Source organism: Nycticebus coucang, chromosome 5, assembly GCF_027406575.1.
Source record: "Nycticebus coucang isolate mNycCou1 chromosome 5, mNycCou1.pri, whole genome shotgun sequence".
In the NCBI taxonomy this organism is placed as follows: Eukaryota; Metazoa; Chordata; class Mammalia; order Primates; family Lorisidae; genus Nycticebus; species Nycticebus coucang.
In genome coordinates, this window is record NC_069784.1 from 21,170,764 (window position 1) to 21,198,264 (window position 27,501).

Consider the following 27,501-nt stretch of genomic DNA (forward strand, 5'->3'; position numbering starts at 1 on the left):
CAAATTAGCATTTTGTCCATCTAGAATAATGAGGTTAACTATCCAATAATTTTGTACCGATGGTTTTCACTGATCAATAGATGTTTACTAGTGTTACTATATACATTTCTCCAGCGTTTTTAAGAATCATGGACAAAGCATTTTGGCTCCCTGAATGGGCTTTTTATCTGTAAATCAATCTCATGGATCATTTAAAATTACTAATCATAAGCAAATAGATAAGCAAGAATGGCTATAAATTGGGTTAATTACTGTAGCTCAAGTTTTAGCTCATAATTTTGACTTTCAAAGGCTACACAAACCAATTTTGTACTCTTAGATTATAATGAGCAGTCTTTATTCTTTAATCAGTTCACCCTGTATCTAGCTGTCTAATGTAACATTCCTTTGAAGTCTAGAAAGATCTAACATAATTGAAGAAATGTCGAACTACTTGACTCTTTTTTTTAATATAAAGGAATTAAACATTAATCAGGCTTGTGCATCTCAATTAAGCCAATTAAAATTATCACAGAATGTGGTGCATACCGCAATAGGTAGCTTTAATGCTTGCATACATTATCAACTTTTACCAAATATCCTCTTCTTCATTATGCTTGTTACTCAAAGGTAAATACAGTCCTGAAGTCCGTATTAGAAAGTCCACCAGTTAATATGGTCTGGCACACTCCTGGCCAATATCACTTACAGTGGTACTTATTTAACTACTGCTGATGGTGCTGAAACTCACCTTAAATCTTTCTGCCAAAGAAGGAATTCTGTAATTATGGTGATGACTGGTGCCTTCATCCAAATGGCCCATTAACTATTCAGTTTGCTTCTCTAACAACTGGGAAACACAGTTTTGGTCTTGCAGGCTATGATATATACACAAAGTCCATATAATTACTAATAATTTGTAACAAGTGTTAATTGATAAACAGCTCCCTCTGGTAGCTTAATTAAAGCTGTAGGATAGCTAGGCGATTTACAACTGGGATTGATCTCAATTAGTCAACAAAATCTGTGTAGTCTGTTCAAAGGAGAGTAAGGAAATTTAGCTCAGCGAGGCTTTGGGGATTTTGTCTTGTCTTCCTTGTTTCTTTTTCCTTCAAGAAGCAAAATAGAATCAGAAGAGCTGCCTTGCTTTTGTCAGCTGCGATCTGCCCAGCTCATCCGGCGTGTTACTCACATCAGCATTTGTTCTTCCATTTGTTTATTCTCTGGCAGGTTACCAAAAAATATTCAAGCATTTGCTTTTATTACCCCCACTGGAACACACTGCTGAACACCAGCCCTGAGGGACCTAAAAGTAGAAGGGAAAAACAATTTTTTAAAATGTCAGGTTTTCATCTTGCAGATTGGTTTGCAAACTGGCATTTTGGGGCCATAATTAAAAGGAAGCCCAGAGAAGGTGGAAGGGGGGAATCACCCGAGACATGGTGGCCTGGGGATCTTGTAAAGCCATCTTTGCTGCTTCATGACTTGACTGATTTTATCATGTGGGCTGATACAGTAAAAACCCAGTCTAAGCATTGCTGACATTACCCCTATGGGATAGAAGAGGAAAAAGTGTCATCTGTGCTCAGCGAGATCACAGACTGGCTGCAAACAGCTGCTGAAACATTAATTAATCTGTTTGCAAATAAATTGTGGATCTGTACTAGCTGAAATTGCTGTTATAAACAAGCTGGGGTGCTGTACTTTCCAGGTCTGGCCGGTATTTTAAGATCTTCTTTTTCCTATGCTGTAAAATCACCAGGGCCCAGACACAGTGCTGGGTGTTTACTTCTGGAAGCTCTGAGCCAGTTCACTGATGTTTCCTCGTAGATCAGGCTTGAAGGCAATTCCTATCCAGTTGTGGTGCTTTTGAAGGCTGTACAATACTGAGGGAAAGGGCCTGCACCTCATTTAAGTCAGATTTGTTAATCAAAGAGAATGAAATATTCTACAGAGCAAATGGATGTGGATTTTGTAATTTTGTAATTTAAAAATATTTCATAAGTGTCATGGTTGCTTAATTTGTTCTAAGTAGTGGCAAATTCTAGTTGCCTTGACACTTACAAGATTAATTTTGGTTCCCAGAGTTTATAATTTTTAAAAGACTGATGGGATGTGTAGCTGGAACAGAGAATCTGAAAGAGTTTGTCTTGCCCAAATATGAAATTCTGATGCTCTCCATTCTCTGTTTTTTGTCCTTTTTACTCAAAGATGATTTTAATTTTGTCAACACTCATGTACTTTCTTCATTTATTCAGCAGCTATGTACGGAAGGACTAGTATGAGCCAATGGCTCTGGCAGGTGCTGGGATGCAGAGAATAGAACTAACTATTCCTCTCACAGAGATTAGGGTCTCGTGTAGGGGGTGACAAATTTTTTCTTAAAAGGCTAGATAGCAAATACTTTACGTTTTGGGGGCCAGATGTTCTCTGTGATGACTTGACTCTGACGTAGGGTGACAGCAGCCTTAGCCAAAATGTAAATGGATATGCGTGAGTGTGCTCCAAAAAAACTTTCTTTATAGAAACCAGCGGCAGACTGGATTTTGCTTTTGGGATGCTTTTCTCTATTCTAGTGAAGAAGAGTCAAACGGAGGCTCAATGCCTGTAGCTTAGTGAGTAGGGCACCAGCCTCACACACTGAAGGTGGTGGGTTTGAGCCCAGCCCGGGCCTGCTAGACAACAATGACATCTGCAACCAAAAAAAAGGAGAATCAAACTGAAACCAAAATAGTATGATCTATTACAGTTACAGGGTGAGATTGGGCATATTGGAGGGGTCCTTTCTCCAGCTGTGGTGATGGTGGTGATTGCAGATTAGGGTCAACAAAGTCTTCAGAGGAACTTTAAGTGAAACCATCTGGATGAGAAGATATTCAGGTGAAGGGGTAAGGTGGACAGACTGTCTCAGGGAGGGGTGACAAAATGGGTCAAAGTCCAGCATGAGACACAGCATGGTGTACGTGGTGGCATTATTAAGATGTTCATCAATATTTTGGTTTTCCTCCTTCCAACCATGCTGTAGTGTCACACTTCTCTATCCTGTCAATCAATGGGGACCCTTCCATGCCATGCTGAGGGCCCTGAACTGTGAGGTAGTGGGCAGTGCAATCGATGCAGAGTTGGAAGATCTGATTCCTAGTGCTCTTTTTACCAATTACCAGTTGGAGAGGAAAAGGGTGTTTCTTTCCATTATCCCCTGCATTATTGCCTAGGGGCTATAATGATGGGCTTGTATCCAAAGGTTGTTCTTGGGCTGGCACAATCCTAGTCAGATTTCTGATTCTGTCCCTGAAAACAGCAAGTAAAGACTCTGGAGACTGAAGATGACAGTGGGGCAGAGGCAGTGGCTGGATTTCAGGGTACCTTGTGAGAAAGCTTAGTCAAACTGTTACATTCAGTTTTTAAAGATGGTGAAACTGAGGTCCAGAAAGATTACATGAATCACTTGGCTAGTTCATGACTAAGTTTGGACTAGCCTGGAAGTTTCCTGACTTCTAAGCCAGAGCCCTATTATATCATGCTGCCTCTAGAAGCAGAGAATCCTAGCCTAAGATCACATTCTTCAGGTACACCCTAAGAGGTCCAAGAAATCAGTGAGCAAAGCTGGACTAGGCCTAGTTGAAAGAACAACTCCACAACAACAAAGGTATGGTCTCATGCATCTCACCTTGGTTCATGGGGCTTGGAATCAAGTTATAAATAAAAACCTGAGATTCCTGTAGACATAGTTATCTTTGACCTTAGCCTCATGCCTCTATTAGTGTCCATTTATGGGCTTGTAATTCTTGATATTTTGCAAATTTCTTTCTTTTCTTTTTTTTTTTTTTTGTGGTTTTTGGCCAGGGCTGGGTTTGAACCCACCACCTATGGCATATGGGACCTGTGCCCTACTCACTGAGCCACAGGCGCCACCCTTGCAAATTTCTTTTAAGAACTTTTTATAAGGGGCAGCACCTGTGGCTCAGTGAGTAGGGCACTGGCCCCATATACTGAGGGTGGCAGGTTCGAACCTGGCCCCAGCCAAACTGCAACAAAAAATAGCTGGGCGTGTGGTGGGTGCCTGTAGTCCTAGCTACTCTGGAGACTAAGGCAAGAGAATCATCTAAGCCCAAGAGCTGGAGATTGTTGTGAGCTGTGATGCCATAGCACTCTACTGAAGGTGACAAAGTGAAACTCTGTCTCAAAAAAAAAAAAAAAAGAACCTTTTATGAGTATGTCAATATCTGATTATAGTTAGTGTCAGTACAGTATTATTCTAGGAGTAATAAGTCTTAAAGTTTTATTAACAGCTCTCTACTTCAGAGGCAGTGAGCTGTGGAGTGCTGAATCAGGAGTCAGACAACGTGGATCTAGCCAGGACTCCAAAACTTGCCATATTTAATATCTTTGAATAAGATTTGACCTTTGGGGGGATTTTCTCATTCAACCCCTGAAAGGGCTTAAGAAACTACTTTCAAATCTTTGTAATAAAAGGCATTATTTTTGTTGCTATAAATTTTAAGAGATGGTTTTCCAAGTTCAACTAAGAAGGAAAGGATTGCTGCCTGGGACACTGGTGCCTCCTGTTCAGGAAGGTGGGCTTGGGGTGGGCCATTTCTATCTTCTGTGGGGTGACAACCACTGAATTCTTTGATTCCCTGAGACCCTACTCTGCACAGGTTCGCTTGTAAGTGGGTTTGCTTCCACCTCTGCCCCCTTGAGACAGCAAGACCATCCCCTCCTATTCCTCTTCTTCTTTAGCCTACTCAACATGAGGACAATGGGGAAGAAGAGCTTTATAATGATCCACTTCCATTTAATTACTACTAATTATAAATTCTCTTTCTTATGATTTTCTTTTCTTTTTTTTTTGTAGAGACGGAGTCTCACTTTATGGCCCTTGGTAGAGTGCCGTGGCCTCACACAGCTCACAGCAACCTCCAACTACTGGGCTTAAGCGATTCTCTTGCCTCAGCCTCCCGAGTAGCTGGGACTACAGGCGCCCACCACAACGCCCAGCTATTTTTTGGTTGCAGATCAGCCAGGGCTGGGTTTGAACCCGCCACCCTCGGTATATGGGGCCGGCGCCTTACTGACTGAGCCACAGGCGCCGCCCTGATTTTCTTTTCTTTTTTTTGAGACAGACTCTCACTTCTTTGCCTTTGTTAGAGTGCCATGGCATCGTAGCAACCTTAGACTCTCGGGCTCAAGTGATACTCTTGCCTCAGCCTCCCGAGTAGCTGGGACTACAGGCACACACCACAAGGCATGGATATTTTTAGAGATGGGGTCTCACTCTTGCTCAGGCTGGTCTTGAACTTCTGAGCTCAAGCAATCCACCTGCCTTGGCCTCTCAGAGTGCTAGGATTACAGGCCTGAGCCACCACACAAGCTTCTTATGATTTATTTTCTTTCTTTCTTTCTTTCTTTCTTTCTTTCTTTCTTTCTTTCTTTCTTTCTTTCTTTCTTTCTTTCTTTCTTTCTTTCTTTCTTTCTTTCTTTCTTTCTTTCTTTCTTTCTTTTTTATTAAATCATAGCTGTGTGTATTAATGCAATCATGGGGTACAATGTGCTGGTTTTATATACAATTTGAAATATTTTCATCAAACTTCATGGCATTTTCTTAGTTATTGTGTTAAGACATTTATTTATATTCTACACTTAGTAAATTTCACATGTACTCTTGTAAAATGCACCGTATAAGTGTGGTCCCTCCAATTACCCTTCCTCCACCCCATCCTCCCCCCTCCCCTCCCCTCCTTCCCCCCTTTCCCCTTCTTCTTGGGTTATAATTGGGTTATAGCTTTCTAAGAAAGCTTTAAATTGGTTTCATAGTAGGGCTGAGTACATTGGATACTTTTTCTTCCATTCTTGAGATACTTAGCTAAGAAAAATATGTTCCAGCTCCATCCATGTAAACATGTAAGAGGTAAAGTCTCCATCTTTCTTTAAGGCTGCATAATAAGATTTTCTTTATAACATTTTCTTTTCTGTAGCTTACTTTATTGTAAGAATATAGTATGTACTACATATAACATTCAAAATATGTTAATTTTTTAATGATATTGGTAAGGCTTCTGGTCAAAGTAGGCTAGTAGTTGTTTGGGGAGCCAAAAATTATTCATAAATTTTCAGTTGCATGAGGGTCAATGCCTCCATTTGTTCAAGGGCCAACTGTACAAATAGTTGGGTGAAGTTGAGAGAGAGGAAAGAGTGAGAAAGGAAGGAGAAAGGTTTAATTAAGGCAAGTAAGTCATGTTGTTCATCATTGCATTTAATGAGCTTATCGTCCTGAATAAGCAGTATTTGGGAAACCATCAGGCTCTGTCTTCCCTTCTCTCACGCAGACCCAGGTTTGCAGTGCCTCTCATAGTGTGAGCATATTGCTGTGCTGGGTGTGATTCTTTGTTTAAAGGTACATATTTTTCCCACAACATGGCAGCAAACTCAGCCAACTACTTCATCTGTGCTCAACTGAAATAGATGCAATCTGTTCTGGTGCTGGAAGGAAAACTTGCTCTGTTGGGATTTAATGAAAGATGGAGTGTTATTCTCTGCTGTAACCCCTTCCTGGGAGATTGTCAAAGGGATTTTTTACCATGCCATATGTCTCACCTCTGCCTTCAAATATGGACTATCGGGTCTCCCTCACACCTTGGCTATCCTGGACATATTCTATAGCTTCTCCAATCATATTTGGTTTTTGAGTTGTATAATTTGTAGGAATTAAAATGCCTATTTCAGTTCAAAACACAACTTCATTCTCTCACCCAGTTCCAAACCTCTCCCTTCCTCTACTTCCTTTTAAGCTTAGACTCCACTTGCAAATCTATAGACCAACCGGGGAGGCTAGTGGCGTTTCTTTCTGCTATTATTCTGTCTTGTTCTACTCTGCCCCCTTTCTTTATGCTGTTACATCCTCTTGCGCTAGGGTCAGAAGAATGAGAAGAGAGATAAATGGGCAATGCCATGCTTCACAGGAGGGCATTGAATTGGGCCACTATTCCTAACAAATGGTACAAGTTCAAAATTGCTTCTCTTTTGGGTATTTGGTGGGTTCTTTGGCGATCCCTGTGGGGACCTTTGGGGTGCACTGGTTTCCCGTGCTCGATACCCATTCTCCAGCTGAGCTTTTATAACTCTTCCCTTAGCTCCCGCCTAAGGTGGAAGACTGCCAGGCTTTTTTTTTTTTTTTTTGGTTTTTTGGCCAGGGCTGGGTTTGAACTCACCATCTCTGGCATATGGGACCGGCGCCCTACTCCTTGAGCCACAGGCGCCACCCCAGACTGCCAGGCTTTTTCTGCTGGTGTTGTCTTGCCCTTGCAGGGAGCCTCCTCAGCTGGAGAACTATCAAGATAGTCGCTCCTGAGAGAACCCCTCGGTTCAGAAGAAAACTCAACATTCTGGCACCACTGAAGGATGGTGGGAGGAGAAGCCACTTATACTTTCATCTTCCAGAGTAAATTACAGCAAATGGAATCCAATGCCATAGCAAAAGCATGTGACTAAATACGTTCATTTTGGGAATTCATAATTTATCATTAGGAAATCTGTTAATATAATTTGCCATATAACTAGGTTAGAGGAGAAAATTTCCTCAATAGATAGTGAAAAGATATTTGAAAAATCAAACACCTATGTCTGAATTAAACTCTTTTGTCATAAAAATAGATAGATTCTTCCTTAATATAATAAAAAATACCTAGACCTCCCATTCGATCCTGCAATCCCATTACTGGGCATCTACCCAGAAGGAAAAAAATCCTTTTATCATAAGGACACTTGTACTAGACTGTTCATTGCAGCTCAATTTACAATCGCCAAAATGTGGAAAGAGCCTAAATGCCCACCAACCCAGGAATGGGTTAACAAGCTGTGGTATATGTATACCATGGAATACTATTCAGCCATTAAAAAAAATGGAGACTTTACATCCTTCGTATTAACCTGGATGGAAGTGGAAGACATTATTCTTAGTAAAGCATCACAAGAATGGAGAAGCATGAATCCTATGTACTCAATCTTGATATGAGGACAATTAATGACAATTAAGGTTATGGGGGGGGAAGCAGAAAGAGGGATGGAGGGAGGGGGATGGGGCCTTAGTGTGTGTCACACTTTATGGGGGCAAGACATGATTGCAAGAGGGACTTTACCTAACAATTGCAATCAGTGTAACTGGCTTATTGTACCCTCAATGAATCCCCAACAATAACAAAAAAAAAAGAAAAAAAAATATAATAAAAAATACATGTATATTTAAAATCCAGCATCATTCTTATTATTAAAATACTAGAAGCATTCCAGTTAAAGTCAGGATCAAGACAATTGCCAACAATTTGGCACAAATTGCCAAATCAATAATCATTTAAAAAATTATTATTTCTTGCCACCAAGAAATCGAATCATCTGATGTAATTTTCCCCTTCTCTTCAATGGCAAACCATCATTTTCCTCTCATGGGTCCCAATCAGTCAGGCCCTCCCATAGTTCACTGGACTGCCCTATTACGGTGCACTTTAAAAGCCATTTCCCGAGTGCACTCATTTGTTCTCAGAATTTATAAATGGAAACCATACCACAAAATTCCTTATCATTGTTTAAAAAATACTAGCCAGTGCAAGTGGCAAAGAAAAATGATTGATATATGAATATTATAAGAGAAAAATTTTAAACATTATTATTTCTATAGATGTAATTATATATTATATTATGTATCTGGAAAATCCAAAAAAAAAAAAAAAAGAACTAGGGGAAAAAAAGCCTTTACAGACAATAAGAGAATAATTGTAATAATAATCCAGTAGGTAGCTGGTATATAGTTAACACACAAAAAGCCAATAGCTAACACAGAAACAGCAAGAAGTTAGAAAATATGCCAGGTGGCTCACACCTGTAATCCTAGTACTCTAGGAGGCTGAGGTGGGCGGATTGTTTGAGCTCACAAGTTCAAGACCAGCCTGAACTAGAGTGAGACCCTGTCTCTACTAAAAATAGAAAAACTAATTGGGGATGTGGTGGGAGCCTATAGTACAAACTATTGGGGAGCCTGAGGCAAGGGGATCTCTTGAGCTCAAGAGACTGAGGTTGTGGTGAGCTGTGATTCGAGGGCACTCTACCCAGGGCTACAGAGTGAGACTTTGTCTAAAAAAAAAAGGAAGTTAGAAAATATAATGGGATGAAACATTTAACAAAGCTACAAATGTGATTACTTAGAAATAATTTAACAAGGAAGATACAAGACATATATAAAGACAACTTTAAGTCTTTTCAAGGGAGAACATGATAATAGTTTGTTATAAATAGGAAAAATTATTCTTCTATGTCCCATAGCAAAAACGAATGAACAAGCAAACAAACAAAATTAAAAAACAAAAAAACAAAACTACACAAAATATATTTCGTTCTTGAGTAGGGGGAATGAATATTGTAAACATGCCAGTTCTCCCTAAATTAATTTAGATAAGCACGTATTCCAAAAAAACCACCAACTTTGTTTTGATCTTGACAAAGTGACATAATAGCTTTTTTGGAGAAATAAACATGGAAAAATTCTACAGGTTAAAGAGAGAGGACAATTTTTGCCAGATAATAAACTGTATCACAAATCTATTAACATTTAAAATAGGATAACAAAGAAATAGAATTAAATTCATATGGTAATTGAGTGTTGATAAAAAGGAAATTTCAAATTAATTCTGGTTATCAATTATTTATTAAAAGATTTGGTTGGGTGAAACTGAGATGCCATTTGGAAAAAAATAATTTGTTTTGGAAGCATTTGAGTCAGAGCACATTTGCACGAGTGCAGTCTTGGGCTATGGGTAGGAAAACCAACATCTTATTCTCCTCTCTTCTTGAACTCCTGAACTCAAGCAATCCTCCTGCCTTGGTTTTCCGGAGTGTTAGGATTACAGATGTGAGCCACCATGCCCGGCTGATATTTTTGGGACAGAGTCTTGCACTGTTGCTTGGGCAAGAGTGCTGTGGCATCATTATAGCTCAGAGCAACCTCAAACTCTTGGTTCAATTGGTTCTCCTGCCTCAGCCTCCTGATTCACTGGGACTATAGGCATGTGCTGCCACTTCTGGCTACTTTTTCTATTTTTTGTATAGATAGTCTTGCTCTTGCTCAGGTTGGTCTCAAACTCCTGGGCTTAAGTGGTCCTCCTGCCTAGAATTACAGGCATGTGCCACCATGCCTGACCAAACCATTACCTTTATAACTTAAAAACGATTTAGAAAACTTTCAAGAATTAATAAAAGGTCAGTGCTTATAGCAGAGACTGGGGGTGCCTTGCCTATATCCCTTTCTTTTTCTACTTCTAAGCATAGCACCTGACTTCCAACTTCCAGTCTGAACATTTTTTTCTAATGGCTTTCTCTGGCTCCTGAATCCCTTTGGGCACCCATGTAGTAGGCTGGAAATGCCAAGAAATTAATGCCCCACAAAAGCAACCTTGACCAATGACTGATCAGAGAGTTGTATGAGTACTTCAATGCCCTCGCTCCTTGAGTGGGGTAATCTTAAGGCTTGTGTTCTATACTGGCTCAGAGTGCTCTTAGTACTAAGAGCACTTGGACTAAGTTCCAATTACCCAAGGTGGTTGTAACTGGCTTGATAATGCACCCTTTACCTGCTGCCTTCATGTTTTTGTCTTACTCTCTTAACCGATGTTCCCTTCATCTTTCAATTAGCAGTCATATCTTTGTCTCATTTCGGCTTTTGGGGGAACCCAGAGTAGGATAGGACCTCCCTGTGGTTACCAGGCAGAGATGTGCTCAATCATGGAGCTCAGTGCATGAGCAGATCTGTCCAGGACCATTTAGTGCATATATTACCCAGGTGGCAGCCTCATAAACCAAAGAAAGGGGTTCTAGCTTGTGGGGAATTGAGATGTCCTTTGTCCATTAGATCAAGAGCTACTCAGAGTGCCAGGGTGATGGGCAAGAGAGGGCTTCTTTGGTTTCTCCTCCTGAGCATTTCAGGAAGCTGAGGGGGACTGCTGGGGTGAAGAGTGAGATCTGAAGTATTCAGACAACTCATCTGGAGGGTTTCTTGGCGTCTCCTATTTCCCTAAGCAAACATATTTACTCCATACAGGATGGTTGGAAGTGGTGTGGGGTGGGGGTGGGGGGGCTAGTTGCAGAATCTAGGCACCTTTTCCACAGCCTGTGGTGAAGGTGTTTGTCCCTGGTCTTCTGTGTCCCAATCACAATTCGATTTTACCCACACTTGTGGTCCTCCAGGATTTATAGAGCTGTCAGCTTATAATTGGACTGAAGGGCTGAGTTCAGCTATGGAAACAGAATTTCTTTCAGTTCTCATATTTTGAACAGTTGAACATTTTACAGCTGGGTTGGTGAAAGGTTTTTATGCTATTGGTGTCAGGAAACATTTTATAGGAAGGGATAATTGAGTTTTTATTTTTACTAGAAAGTAATGCTATCGGTCTGGCTTTGGAGACCCAAACAGGGAAGAGCTCAATTAAGGACCAGAATTCAAGAAGGCCCAGTAATTATAAAGACGATGTAGAGACAAATGCAGAAAAACAAGAAGACTGGAGAAGGCACAAACTTATTATGATTCTTCTGTAAAATTCTTACTGGAACAATGAAACAGTCAAGGACATTATAAATCCATTCATTTATTTCAAAATTTGCAAAACAAATCCCTTCTTACACATAGTATTTGTACAACATGAAATTATTATTCAATAAGTTGACATTTTAAACCTATTACTGCCTAAACCCATCTATTACTGAGCTATTCAGAGCACTAAGTTAACATTTACCAGAACATTCATCCTCACATCATGGGGAGATCAAGCTGAAATCCTTTATTTCATATTCAGATCTTGCCAGGTCAGGATTGAAATCGGCTACCTTTCTGATACTTTACTGAAAAGCCACTGTGAAATCCACAAAAGAATTATTATCAAGTTACTGCAGTTATTCAGCTAGATGTTGACTTTGATATGTCAAATCTCTGATCTTTAATAGAAAATTGATGGTCGTGCCCTGAGGGTCAGTCATATGCATGACCGGGATAGGCCAAGGTTTGCATTAAATTACATCCAGTCTTGTGGTCTCATTCCCTGGCAGCCAAAGTCAAACAAAGCAAATGGATCCCTTGCTAGTTGGGTCTCTTCATTGTTCTGTGTTGGCATATGGATTTAATTCTGTAATGGGGGACTGCTGGGCACAATCTGCCTTATTGATTTTCTGGAGAGAGTTTTTTCTTAGAGCACCCGGAAGTGCAATAAAGGAAAAGCAACTGGTGCAATTTTTCTTTTCCTCCGCCTTAGATGTTTGTGCTGGTAGCTGAATGATTCTGCCGCTAGAAATCTGATGAAGATATTAAATTATATCATCAATCAATTTGTTTTTAGAGGATTGACTTTCTCCGTGTTAGTGTGCTAGAGAAAAGGAAACGGTTACTCCCTTATGCCTCAATCACAGGGCAAGTTATTTGGCCATAGTGTTCCCTAGATTTGCGCTCTGCTAAAATGGCCTCTTTCCGTAATGGTAATGGTTGACATGCTCCCATTTCCAGTTTTAGAGGCGGGAAGGCCTGGGAAATTGGAGAGGAAGATCATTACATAAGGTGTGCAGTTTTCACAGAAATTCTAGTGCCAGCAGGGGGCAGCAGCTGGGGGTGGAGAGCTCAGCGGGTGGCATAAATACAGGACAATGGGCTAGACTGGACCACAACATTCCCCCCTGCTCCAGGGAGGGACATGAGAACTTTGAGACCAGAGAAGTTGAGGAATTGGTACAACCTCAGAGAAACTGAGTGCCCTAGACCAGTCCAGCAAGTTGTTAAGCAAAATGTTAGAAGAGAAATAAACGAAAATGTCAGTAAGAAAATTTCATTTTCTTGATAGTATCCCCTTATACCTCAGTGTTTTCATCTGTAAATGCCTTTCTTACAGGGTTGTGAGGATTACGTGGGGTGCTTGAGTTACAACACATGTGAATAACTATTGGTCAGTGGTGGTTGGCAGCTTCTATTGCGGCAGGACTCACTGGGAGAGGGGTGCTGGGATCAGGGGCTCTGTGGCCTTCCTGAGATGAAGTTGGGTTTGGGACCTCATTTCCTTTCTGCCTGCTCAGAAGCTGCAGTTTTTATGTTGTACTGAACTGAAATCTGAGAGGAAATGGGCAGAGGACTGTGTTGCTTTGATTGGTGTTTCATTTTTTAGGTTAAAACAGGACACATTTGGGTTTCCTGGTGTCTGATTGGTGGAACCCACTTCAAGTTCCCCTACTGACATCTAAGAGAGGAAGGTCTTACCTCTAATTAGAGAGCAATTACATGAGGCGGGAACAAGAACACATCTCAGGACAGAGGAGGCCAGAAGGTCACACACAGACTACTCATGTCGCTAGAAAGGAACGCACCTTTGCATTGCACTGATGACATTTTTCTAAAATCTCCTTCTGATGCTACCATATCTGCAAGCGTTTTGAAGAGCAATACTAATAATAGCAATGATTAACAATACTGGTTAATTAATAGAAAAATTTAACAATATTAGTTAATATTTTTGGAAAATTTTACTGTATGTCAAACACTATAGTAGGCGCTTCAGATGGATTATTTTTTCACCCCAAAGAGGGAGCTCTTTTTAGTAATACTATTCTACAGATGGGGGAAATAAAGCCATGTCGGCCGTCATCAACCACGCCTTGCTAGGCTGTTTGCTGGCAGGGGCAGAGGGTGGAAGAGAAAAAAAAATCCACAACTTTTTGCTTTCTTTATGTAGCATTTCTCTGAAACTTTGAACGGAGGCACAGAAAAGAAATTGATATCCACGTGTAATTTCTCAGGGTCATTCATTCATTCATTAGCTCAACCAACATTGTCAAAACTTTGGTACATACAGCCAATCCTGCTTGGGGCAGGGGAGACAAAACATGGAGAAGGCTTCCTTTCTGTCTCATTAGAACAATCAAAGCGCAGGTAACAATGGTATGAGAGAGCTGTGAACAGGGTAATAGAACCCTGATATTTTGCCAAAGAAGAGGATCTGAAAAAATTGGGGACGGTTCTGTCGGGGGCGCTTTTTATCCCCTTTCACTTCTGATCATTATGTTCTTTAAGACAAACATGCAGGATTTACCTCTGGGGGAAGAAAACCCCGTGAGGACCTTGAAACTGTACTTGAAGGAAGGGCTTCTTCCAGGTTTGTGGGGGTGCGTGCTGGAGATGACATTTATCTCACTCAAAGTAAATACTCATTAAATAATTTCAAAATAAGCCATGGAAGGCTTTTTGAAATCCAGGGTCAACGGAAGCCACGCAAATTTACAGCTAGCATTATCCCACCCCCCCTCCCTGAAACGTGAGTGTGTTTTAACGAAAGAGGAACCCTAAATGTTCTCCCTGTGTTTTAAGACATCGAACTCTCATAGAGCGAGTTCTGCCTCACAGCCAGAGCTGGCCCCGTCCTCACCCTGCCCCTTTCATCTCCCTTTGTTCCGTGTCTGTGCCGAGGCTGAGATTTCCCCACCTCTCTCCGTCTTACTGTGGCTCTGAAAGATGATTGCCTTCTGGTGAAGCCCTTTCCCCTTCTTCTGTACCCAAGCTCCGTGTTCAATGAACATCAAAAAGCCTTATCATACCCTGATGGTTTAAATCTTTAAACAGAGCGTAACAGCCAGAGTACATCCAGACCGCTCTCATCCTAGAGCCTTGTCACTATGTGCTCCTGCAACAATTACCAGGAGAGGGAGGCTGCGGAGTGAATCAAGTAGCGAGTGTTGTCTCCCTGGACGCCATGCTGATGCTCTGATCAGGACTTCAGCAAAATTCTGTTTGAAATGAGAATAGACTAATTTTCATCCGACTCTTCTCAGAGGAATCCCATGTGGTCCAACACGCCAAGGGTCATCATTAGAAAACTGCCTTCAAAAGAGCTGAGGCTTCTTGTGGCAAAGCTCTCTCCCTTTGTTAAATTTATAAACATTTATGTAAAAATGTATACATTAATTGTTCAAGCTCTTCGCAGCCTGGAAAACTATGCCCAGGGAAGTACTTGGGGGAAATAAACTCATAAAAATACCCCAAGTCAGGATGAAAATGGTCTCATTTTGACTGAAAATTCAGAAGAATTCAGTGATCAAAGGCAATTCTTACTCCCAGCTGTTCAAAGGGACTTATATTAAAAAAAAATCAGATGTGACCAAGAATAGAAAAGAACTCATTAAGAGCTTAATGAGATGGTGACAGGTGAAGTCATCAGTTGCTTAAACACCATACAATTTTTTTTTCTTTCCATAGGAGTTACTCATTTGTTTTCCAGGACTCAATTGAGATTTTCTCTAAATCATCATCAAATGCAGGAAAGTCCATCAAACGAAGGACATCTTTTGGTCTCGAGTCGCTGGGTATCTATATAATTAAGATACCGTCTTCCCCAGTTGCCCCTCACCTCTATGGGAGATGTTTGCAAACTCATCTAGGGAAACAAATAATTGACTGCTTCTCTCCGCCCTCTTCCTCGGTTTCCTTGGGAGAGAGGACCTATAAAAGTGAGCAAGTATTCTGGAAAAGGCCTGATTGAGGGAGTTTAACAATAACCCAAAAGGGTAGGTAAGTTTTGCTGTCCATAGAGACATAAAAATCAGGAATCCTAGAGAGATACGGCTGCATACTTTTTTATAGGTTTTGTTTTGCTACTCTGGGGTCTGTGACTACCAAAACAAAACAAAAGAAAATTTTTTTCCTTCTAATTCTCCTAAGCAGCTTAAATCCCTTTTCACTTTCCCCAGGCAAGACCGGATTCTTTCGCCTGTTTCAGGCTCTGACCTTCCTGATGTCGGTCTCCCAACACTAGTAGCCAGTTTTTTTTATTCTTTAAGTGCTAGAGGAGTCATGAAAAATTCAGACACCGGGTTTCCCTGAGACCAATCTGGTGGCTTTTTCTTTGTGCTAACTGCTGCTTTCTATGCATCATTCAAAAGGTACATACCAAGGCGTCGGCCCCTGAACCGCTACTTGGTGTTAAACATGAATATTTGTAGCTTAGCAAGGGACTAAATTTAAAAAAAATTAATATTTGACAAGCCCAAAGAAAGGCATAACTGGTCCAGAAAATCCATTTGAAAGGTTTTTTATTTGTAAAAAGTCAAAACTTTTTGTACGACTGGGGTGATTCCAAGCCTCAAAAGGTTTGCTTTGAAAAGGCACTGATTACTAGACTTCTTCCAGAAACATCCATTATGATTACACGATCCCAAACACAGCAGTGGAGGTATTTTTTTTTTTTTTTGAGGATGGCAGAAAGAATATTCATTCCATGCGTGTGCCCCTAATCTTATCCGACCAGGAAGCCAAGCGGGATGATCTAAGACTTATTCCGGTTGCACATCAACTATACCTACAATGGCAAAATTGCCTTTTCCCACATTTCTTAATTAGAATTAGAATCAGCTTAGAACTAAGAGAATCTCTTATTAGTAACAAAAAGAATGGCTGGCTCTCCAGTTCAAGTGGCATATCTGCATAACTTACAGCCTTAAGAGCTTCTAGTCCCTGGAACTCTTGGCTGACTGCCTTTAACACTCCCATATTAATGAGTTGTTCTAAATTTAGTCTGCTGTGACAAACTAATATTAATACAGTATTTTATGGCCCAGAGCATTGTTAATACACAGGAATGGAACCCGGAGTCACAGGGAAGGGGAAGAGGGAGGGAGATTACTTTGTGTGATTGTCAAGCTATAAGATAATCCAAGTATGTAGATATTAAGACTTAAATATAATACACTGCTTATGGATTTATATTATGTGAAACATTTTCTATTATTTTAAATCCTCGTGGCATTAGTTTCCTATTTTCAGGGGTTTATAACTTGGCCATACAAATTCACTCTGGGCTGAAACTTGGAATGCAGGGTCTTAACCTGGGGACACTTTATTTATTTATTTGTTTACTTATTTATTTATTTTAACCAAATTACAAGTCAGTCTGGCCATTTTTAACCTGGGCAAGTGCCAAAGGAGGAGTACAGGTTTGCGATGTAATTTTGTACACAGAGCTTCAGCTGGTTTCACAAAGTGAATGTCCAGCAAAGAAAACAATAAAAGATCGATGGAGGGAATTTTGTAAAAAGGAAGATAAAGCCACAGGTGCAGTTGATAGTGATGGTGAAGGGATTTCTTAAGTGCTGATTGTGCCTTTAAAAGTGTATACTCGGAGTAGCAGCCCATATGTGAGGGCTGGTTAGGGCTGCCCCCCATGGGTAGACAGCAGATTTGTAGACTTTGCAGGTATTGATGTGTAGATGTGTGTGTGTCTGTGCGAATCTAACTTATAGTTGTCATTCGTAACCAAGTGATAGAAACGTCACTGTAATGGAGGACCAAGCCTGTTCTCTAGTAAGATGCAATGCTTTCTTTTAATGAATCTACAACTTCAAAAGAAGAGAAGCGGGCGTCACAGTTATTATCATAGGCAGCTCCAGGCAGCCACTGCATCCATCAGGGAAACGGTGAGGTCCATGGAAGTGAGGAAGCAGTGGGGTGGGAGCTCATGGCAAAGGCTAGTTGTGAAACTTGTTTTTAATGTCCTCCAGGAGAGAGAAACCCATCAAAAATGAAGCAGTATTTTTACCTTAAAGAAAAGCACCAAAAGCTTACTGCAACTCTCTAGATGTGTGGGCGTCCAATGGCAGTTGGTTTTAAAATGTCTTATCATAGCTTTAAAAGGGAAGTCCATGTAAGAACTTGCCATTGTATTTTCAAGATATCATATATTGTTATTTATAGAAAGATCTTCACTTACTAGAGATTGAAAAATTTCCTTTCCCCCCTTCTTTTCCTTTTACAAATATTCAGTTCTATGACAGTGAGGTCAGGTGATACAATTTTTCTCTGAATGTTCATTCTTAAGTCAATGCTGATTAATACATAGAGAGACTATCCCTTTTCTGCACCAGGCTGCCCAGGGAGGCATTGGGAAGAGTTTCTTACCTGGAGTTTCACAAAGGAAATGTCTTCATATGGGAAATGGAAACTACTCTTCAGAGCAGAAGAAAAACTTAACCGCCCTGACCTAGCAAGAGATTGTCAAATACTGTCCCAGAGCATAGAAAAGGCCACCTGGCCCCAGCACAGAGTAGATAGGAGACCCTTTGCAGCAAGTGGAAACAGGAGCCTGTTTGTCATAATTTTTGGATCTCCAGTACATGGGGAAGGATGGCAATGTATCTGAAGAAAAGGAAAATAACAACAACAGAAAAGCAGAACAATACAAACATTTCAGAAGCAATTGATTCCTCTCTATAAAAATGTAGTAAAATATACAAACAAGCCACAGAAATACCCACTTAGAATGTTCCAGTTTAAGATTTTTTTTTTTGTAAAATTCTTAACCTCCTAATAGCCTTCTTGTTAATGGGCTAAAATAAAACATAAACCAACAATCAGATGCAAATTAGTGGTAACTACCTGTTAAGGTGAATGGCTTCCCCCAGGGGTACTTAAGATAAAATTTCAATTTCTGTTGCTACATGACAACCGGTTATATGGCTTATGCTTTGACTGTACTGAATTTCATCTACTTGAAATGTGCAGCTCGCATTATTTAGATTTTGCTGTTGCTTCTACATTACAGATGCTGATGTATTTTTGAGCATAGAAGATAATTTTTGCTTTGCCAAAAGAAAAAATAACTTTTGTATTTTATGTTACACCTACTGAGTTTCACCATTAAACTGAAAATCAGGAAGGGAAAGATACCATTGGATTTTTAAACTCTGTTACAAATTTTAATTGGGGCTTCATTTAGCAAAGGTTAGCTGAATATCTTAAATTGGGCTTAGTTTTAACAAAATCTGGGTGGATTTTGGTATAGTGGCTTCAGATGAGATTAATCACTAGCATGGACAGAATGATTCCTTGCTATGAGAAGTTTTCCCTCCAAGTTTCTCTTTTTATGTTTTTTTTAGGTGAGAGGGTCCTCTTAACATTTACGAGAGCAACCTGTTAAAATTTAGGACATATTTCAAAGATCTCTCATTATAGCTAAAATTATGTAGTCACTTAAATTTTAACTCAATTTTAAAAACCAAGTAGCACATTCAGGAGGTTCAAAATGTGGTATCCAGTGAAAAGTCCACCTTTCAGAGATATCTTCCAGATGCCCTGTTCTCTCCTCCCAGGAAATAATGGTACTGTCATTTTCTAGTCTGTCCTTTCAAAAACATTCTATGTCCATATTATCTTTTCTTTTTCATACAAATGGGAGTGTTCTCATATACTCTTCTGCACTTGGGTTCTTAATAATTGATTTTGGAGACTTTCCATATCAAATCAGGAGAGCTTCTTTATTCTTTTTTTTAATGGCAGCATTATATTCCTTTTTATGATTGCATTATAATTCATTTAACTATAATTCAATTGATAACAATTTAAAGTACTTCCAACATTTTGCAATTAAAATCACCATAGCAAAAATAATCCCATACATGTGACACATAACACAGTACAAAATGTTTCTGTAGGATAAATCCTTAGAAATGTAATTTCTGGTCAAAGGAAATGCACACTTGTCATTTGGATGGATATTGCCAAATTATCTTCTATAGAGGTTGTACTGATTCCTACTCCATCCAGTTTTGATGAGCCAGTCTAATTCCCTACACCCTGATCATGCATTAAGTGGCCTTAATTATCTTTGTCAGTCTGATAAATAAAAAGACGATACTTTAGTATAATTTTAAATCACATTTCTCCTGTTGTAAATTGAAGTGAACAGTTGAACATATTTTTAACAGCTATTTGTTTTTCATTTTGTGTGAAGAGTATGTTGGCATCGTAAATTACTTCTGTTGAACAAGCCAACTCCCATATTTTCTAGCTTGATTTTACAGGCTCATGGATCTGAAATTTTAAATTAGGGATTCTAGTCAGATTTTTAATATTTGGACAGGAGTACTGGAAAAACATCTTGGGCTGACGTGAACATGAAGAATATGATGGAATTTGATTGACTCCCCACCTACCTTTTTTTAAAATTACCAAAATCAATTTTATTTGAGGATTTGAAAGCAGAGACCGGGAAAAGGATCTTTGGTGATAAAAAACTTCAGGTTGGGGTGGTGCCTGTGGCTCAGTGGGTAGGGTGCTGGCCCCATATACTGAGGGTGGTGGGTTCGATCCCATCCCCAGCCAAAATGAAACAACAAAACTACAAAAGGTTCAGGTTGTCTGGAATTGAAATTGTGTCCCAAAGAAAATTTTATTTTACTGGAATGAATGTCTGCACTTAAACTCCAAGATCTATTTCTGTAGACATTTGCTTTCATCTCCTTTTAAATATAGACTGAGCCGCTTATCAAATGGTTTCATATATTGATCCACAGATGAAGATCATAAAACAAAGATGGGTAGGATTGAATCACTGCACCAGTACCATTTAGCCTGTCTACGAAGGGGGCTTCACTCTTGCTATTTATTTTTATTTTGTTAGCTGAAAATAATTTTCAAAAGAAATCTAAAAGATATAATGTAGAAAAGCAATTCACAAAGGAGCAGGGGAGTCCTCTTTTATTCTCAAGACTCAGAACTAATGGTTAAATTTTGTCATATTTGCTTATAGTTTCAAGGTAATTATACGATTAGTTGAAGGCTCCTTTAACCTCAAGTTTTGTTTCTTTTTCTCTCTTTTGAGGGATGGTCACTGTCCATTTAAAAAAATAGGCAAATCCCTTGCCCAGCCTGCGATGGGATCCCTTGTTTTTTCCTTGCTGATGCGTTTGAGTTCTCTGTGGATTCTGGTTATTAAACCTTTGTCAGAGTTATACCCTGCAAATATCTTCTCCCATTCTGAGGGCTGTCTGCTTGCTCTGCTTACTGTGTTCTTAGCTGTGCAGAAGCTTTTTAGTTTGATCAAGTCCCAGTAGTGTATTTTTGAAGCTGCTTCAATTGCCCGGGGGGTTCTCCTCATGAAATACTCACCCAGACCAATTTCTTCAAGGGTTTTCCCTGCATTCTCCTCTAGTATTTTTATAGTTTCATGTCTTAAGTTTAAATCTTTAATCCAATGAGAGTCTATCTTAGTTAATGGTGAAAGGTGTGGGTCCAATTTCAGTCTTCTGCAGGTTGCCAGCCAGTTCACCCAGCACCATTTGTTAAATAGGGAATCTTTTCCCCACTGAATGTTTTTAATTGGCTTGTCAAAAATCAAATAGCGGTAAGTAGCTGGATTCATCTCTTGGTTCTCTATTCTATTCCAGATATCTACTTCTCTGTTTTTGTGCCAATACCATGCTGTTTTGATCACTATCGATTTGTAGTAAAGTCTGAGGTCTGGTAGTGTGATTCCTCCTGTTTTGTTTTTATTTCTGAGTAATGTCTTGGCTATTCGAGGTTTTTTCTGATTCCATATAAAACGAAGTAATGTTTTTTCAAGATCTTTAAAATATGACAGTGGAGCTTTAATAGGGAGTGCGTTGAAAGTATATATTGCTTTGGGTAGTATGGACATTTTGATAATGTTGATTCTTCCTAGCCATGAGCATGGTATGTTTTTCCATTTGTTAACATTTTCAGCTATTTCTTTTCTTAGAGTTTCATAGTTCTCTTTATAGAGATCTTTCACGTCTTTTGTTAGGTAAATTCCCAAATATTTCATCTTCTTTGGCACTACTGTGAATGGGATAGAGTCCTTAACTGCTTTTTCAATTTGACTGTTGTTGGTGTATATAAAGGCTACCGATTTATGAATGTTGATTTTGTAACCTGAGACGCTGCTGTATTCCTTGATCACTTCTAGGAGTTTTGTAGTAGAGTCCCTAGTGTTTTCCAGATACACAATCATATCATCTGCGAAGAGCGAGAGTTTGATCTCTTCTGACCCTATATGGATACCCTTGATCGCCTTTTCTTCCCTAATTGCGGTGGCTAAAACTTCCATTACAATGAAGAAGACAGGCGCACGGCCTTCAGACATATGAAAAAATGCTCATCATCTTTAATCATCAGAGAAATGCAAATCAAAACTACTTTGAGATATCATCTAACTCCAATGAGACTAGCCTATATCACAAAATCTCAAGACCAGAGATGTTGGCGTGGATGCGGAGAAAAGGGAACACTTCTGCACTGCTGGTGGGAATGCAAATTAATACATTCCTTTTGGAGGGATATATGGAGAACACTCAGAGATCTAAAAATAGATCTGCCATTCAATCCTGTAATTCCTCTGCTGGGCATATACCCAGAAGACCAAAAATCACAACATAACAAAGATATTTGTACCAGAATGTTTATTGCAGCCCAATTCATAATTGCTAAGTCATGGAAAAAGCCGAAGTGCCCATCGATCCACGAATGGATTAATAAATTGTGGTATATGTATACCATGGAATACTATGCAGCCTTAAAGAAAGATGGAGACTTTACCTCTTTCATGTTTACATGGATGGAGCTAGAACATATTCTTCTTAGTAAAGTATCCCAAGAATGGAAGAAAAAATACCCAATGTACACAGCCCTACTATGAAACTAATTTGGGACTCTCACATGAAAGCTATAACCCAGCTACAACTTAACAATAGGGGGAAGTGGGAAAGGGGGGGTGGGTAGAGGGAGGGGAATCGGTGGGATCACACCTGTGGTGCATATTACAGGGGTATTTGCGAAACTTGGTAAATGTAGAATATAAATGTTTTGGCACAGTAACTGAGATAACGCCGGAAAGGCTATGTTAACCACTGGGATAAAAATGTGTCAAATGGTTTATGAAGTGAGTGTATGATGCCCCATAATCATATCATTGTATACACTTATGATTTAATAAAAAAATTAAAAAAAAAAATAAAATAAAAAAATAGGCAGTTTTATACTATATTTATAAGTAATTCGTAAACAACAAATAGTATAACTTGGGGTGGTTTTTATTATTTATTTATTTGCTTGAGACAGAATTTCGCCTAGACTAGAGTACTGTGGTATCACCCTAGCTCACAGCAACTTCAAACTCAGGGTTCAAATGATCCTCCTGCCTCAGACTCCTGAGTAGCTGAGACTGCAGGTGCCCGCCACAACGCCCAGCTAATTTCTTTTTATTTATACAATAAGCATTTATTATCTCATGCAGTTTTAGATTATCAGGGATCTGGAAATAGCTTATCTGGGTGGTTCTGGCTCAGGGTCTTTCGTGAAAGTTATGGCCAAGATGTTTGCCCAGCTAACTTTTCTATTTTTTATTAGAGATGGGGTCTTGCTTTTGCTCAGCCTGATCTCAAATTCCTGAACCCAAGAGGTCCTCCTGCCTCAGCCTCCCACAGTGCTGGGATTAGAGGCATAAGCCGCCGTGCCTGGCCTGGGTGCTTTTTTAAAGTTTAAGTAGTATAATGGTATATCATTCTGTATCTTGCATTTTTTACTTAACATTATACCTTTTCCAAAAAGATTTATCCATGTGGGGATAAATATGTATACAAAATATGTGGATATATATGTATACAAAGTATATATGTATATATAGCTATAAATTCAAATTATTCTTTTTATTTTTGCATGTGGTATTTCATTATGTGAGTACATGAGATTTTTGTCTATCCTTTCCCTATTGGCAATGTTTAAGTTGTTGCCAGTTTGCTGTGGTTTTCAATGTCCACTCACAAAGATGAGCTCAGAGAGCCTCATTTTAACTCAGTGACATCTAAGGAACAGGCCAAATGAGAATTTTCAAACACAGACAGGCAAAGTGACTCCGCTGTGGTTATTACACTCTCAGGCGGAGCCCAGATTTCCTAACTCTTCCTGAAAGGACATAGCTCCTACTTTGTATGGCTTTCCTCTGTTCTTCAAAGCTTTAGAGTGACGCTTAAAAGTTGTTACTGAGTCTACTTACACGCAGTTTGAGTTGGAAATACCCCAGGCCTCCTTCCTTGATATGTATATATTTTTAGCTCTGTTTTAAAATTCTTTTTATGCATTCAGATTAGTTTCAAGACATTTATCAAGAAATAAATGTCTCTAGAACAGACATTTTAATAGGCAAATAAAAAATTTTCCTCATGCATGTTTAAGTTTAGAGAGAATGTTAAAGTGAACTAAAAGGTCTGTCACATAGCAAGTTTCCTGAGCTTAATTCTTCTTACAGAGATGTGTTCCTGATATATTGCTGACATTTTTATCCAGAACCAGAACTTTGATAAAATTTTTCCTTAAAACTTCACTTTCTATTTCCTTTTTCCCATGATGAAAAATTTAATCAGAAAAGACAAGATTGGGCGGCTCCTGTGTCTCAAAGAGGTAGGGCATCGGCCCCATATGCCAGAGGTGGTGGGTTCAAACCCAGCCCCAGCCAAAAGAAAAAAAGAAAGAAAAGACGAGATTAAATCTTTCTCAAACAAGAATATTTCTTCTATGACTCTGTTGATTTGAGGATGAACAGCTGAAAGTCAACAATAAATGCAATATTTTCCAATGAAGAGTAGTTTTTATACAGTATATAAGGTTGCTGACACACAAAATATTTGAGCTGAAAGGATCCTAGACCGTAGCTGTGTGACTTTCCTAAGACCACACAGGGTGCAAGGAGCTATACACAATAATTTAATTTTTTTCTATTTTTCCTTGAAAAAGAAAAGCAGAATGTTCTATAGATGTGTTTAAAATTAAGAAAGGAGAACACGGTTTTCTGAAATAGGACTATTTCACATTACATGTGTGGAGAGATTTAATTGAAATAGCGTGACGGAGCTGAGTGTGAAACCACCATCACTGCATATCTACTTGGGAATGATACATTGAGGAAAGCACAAAACGTCACAACGAATTGCTTCTGTGCAAAGACATCGGTCTGTCTGGCTAGCACTACCTTCTGAGGGCTTTTTATGGCTGAAGCTCCAATCTTACTTCCTGGGGGGAACAGAGCATTTCTGCCCGCCCAGTGACGAGCAGGTGTCTCTCCTACATCTTTCTGGAGAGCTCCAGGCCTACCCCCCACTCCAGCATTTCTGACAGTGCTTCACCATTACTTAATCACACGTGTGTCTCCCACATTCCAGCTGTAAGGTACACATGTTTTGGAACCAGGTCCATCTTTTTTTTTTTTTTGTAGTTTTTGGCCAGGGCTGGGTTTGAACCCACCACCTCCGGCATATGGGGCCAGCGCCCTACTCCTTTGAGCCACAGGCGCCGCCCAAGGTCCATCTCTTTTTAATTATTAGATGTGAAGTGACTAGCAGAGCGTGGGTTGAGACTAGGCAGTCACAAAGGTTCATTGAAAGAAGTAAAAGATGAATGAATAAATGCTCTGGTAGAAAGATTGTATCTTAGGAAGACATTTGCACTGTCAGGATTTACAAAGTTTAGACAAAAAATTGAAAAATGCGAAATGCCTATTATTGTTGCTAAGTGAGTAAAATGAACTAAAATTCTGTGATGCAGTTTGGAAGCAGAAATTTTCCTTATTCTCCCCTGCTAAATTAGGAGTGACTAGTTTTCTATTCAAGGAGATAGCAATACTCCTGTATTGCCTATGAACATTAGAAATCTTGACTTTTACAGCAAAATAAAATAGAAGTAAAGTGTAGCTTCTTCTTCTTCTTCTTTTTTTTTTTGTAGAGAAAGAGTTTCACTTTATTGCCCACAGTAGAGTGCTGTGCTGTCACAGCTCACAGCAACCTCCAACTCCTGGGCTTAGGCGATTCTCTTGCCTCAGCCTCCCAAATAGCTGGGGCTACAGATGCTCACCACAACACCCAGCTATTTTTTTTGTTGTTGCAGTTTAGCAAGGGTCCAGGTTTGAACCCGCCACCCCCTGCCCATTGAGCCACAGGTGCCACTCAAAGTGTAGCTTCTTAATGCAAACATTCTGTGGAATATTCACCGCATTTTTCAATTTTTAGTCTAAACTTTGTAAATCCTGACAGTGCCAATTTCGTCCTAAAACACACTTTTTCTACCAGAGCATTTACTCATTCATGTGTGTGTGGAAAACTACATTATTACTCATTTAATTTTATTTGTACTTTTTAGTTGAATCACTAGCTAAAAGAAGAGAACATTTCAAACTTTAATATTGGTTACTATTATTAGATTATTAAATGGAAGAGTTTAAAAACATTTAAAGGTTGCACAGGCAAAGCTATGTTATTATGGTAATTTTAATATTTTACTTGTCCTAACATAATTTTAGAAAGAAAATATAGGCATTATTAACAAAGTAAAAATGAAATGAATATTTTAATCTAGAATAACTGTGGTTTCTAGGTGAGGATTCTACTGGATGATCTCATTCCAGTGTTTTTTCTTTGAAGCCCCTGAATGCTTTGTAACCTCAGGGTCTGTTGTAGAGTTAAAAGAGTTTTCTCACTAGAGGGCAGCATTTGACCAAATGTCCAAATAGACGGTTTCCTGGTGAACTGGAAATAGCCATGCAGATCTTTTAATAAGTCAGTGAGCAGCCTTACATGGATTTCTAATACAATTTGTTGGACTGGGACCCAATTTGGTTTGATAAGCCTTTGGAAAGGAATTTTAAGGATTTATTCCACTAATAAATATGAATTGTTTTTAGAAAGATATTATATCAGGTTTGTGAAAGTCGTGTTTAACCTAGAGCTTCTGTTACCTAGCCTTTTAAATGCACATAAATTATTATGTTAAATTATTTATTATTGAAACCAAATAAAAAACGAGTAGGGCATCTGATTTATTAGCCCTCTTTTTCTTTGACCTCTCCAATCATGTCTATTTCTCAGTTAATCTTATCTATATTATTTCCCTTGGAATTTTGTTTGTAAGTGCAGAAGTGTCGTGGCTGGCTGCCAGAGCTGCTAGGGTAAGATCTCTCATGTGGAAGATGCTCTTTCTTTGATGAGGGCCCTGAGGATAGGCGATGCTGGGGGAACACTGCTTTTCACCTCCTGAAGAGCATCCCCAGAGGCCGGTCCACTGAGCAGGGTTTAAGAACCAAAACGATAGCCTCATCCTTGATTTTTGGGGCCAAGAGGGTAAGCCCATTACTTGGTTCTCATCATTATTCTGTCCGTGTTAGGGCAAAACTTCTTTGATTTTTCAAGATAGAGTTGCCTGTGTAGTGGGGACATCTGGGATATACAGTTTTTCATGAAGATTGGATATGACAGCCAATTACCAAACTGCATTGCGCTGTTAGCTAATGGGAACATTGCTATGGAAGCCAATGTTGGAGAAAATGGCATTATCATAGTAGCTATTTAAATAGTCCTATTTGTGTGATTTATTACTTATCCAAATAGTCTCAACACACATTTACATTCACAAACATGCAAGCATAGTACTCCAGAAATATGTATAATTATTATACATTAATGAGAAAGAGCACACACATAGGTACATCGACACATATGGAGGCCTTGTGCACTGAATTTGTACTCTCAAGTCTTGATATAAATTTATTTTGGTGGTGATATGTTTTTTAGGTGAAAGTGATAGTCTATCTGGGTCCTTCTAACATTGAAAGAGACACTTTTCCTATTCCAATTTATATTTGAATGAATTATGAAAAAGTAGCTTTAACAATGCTCTTT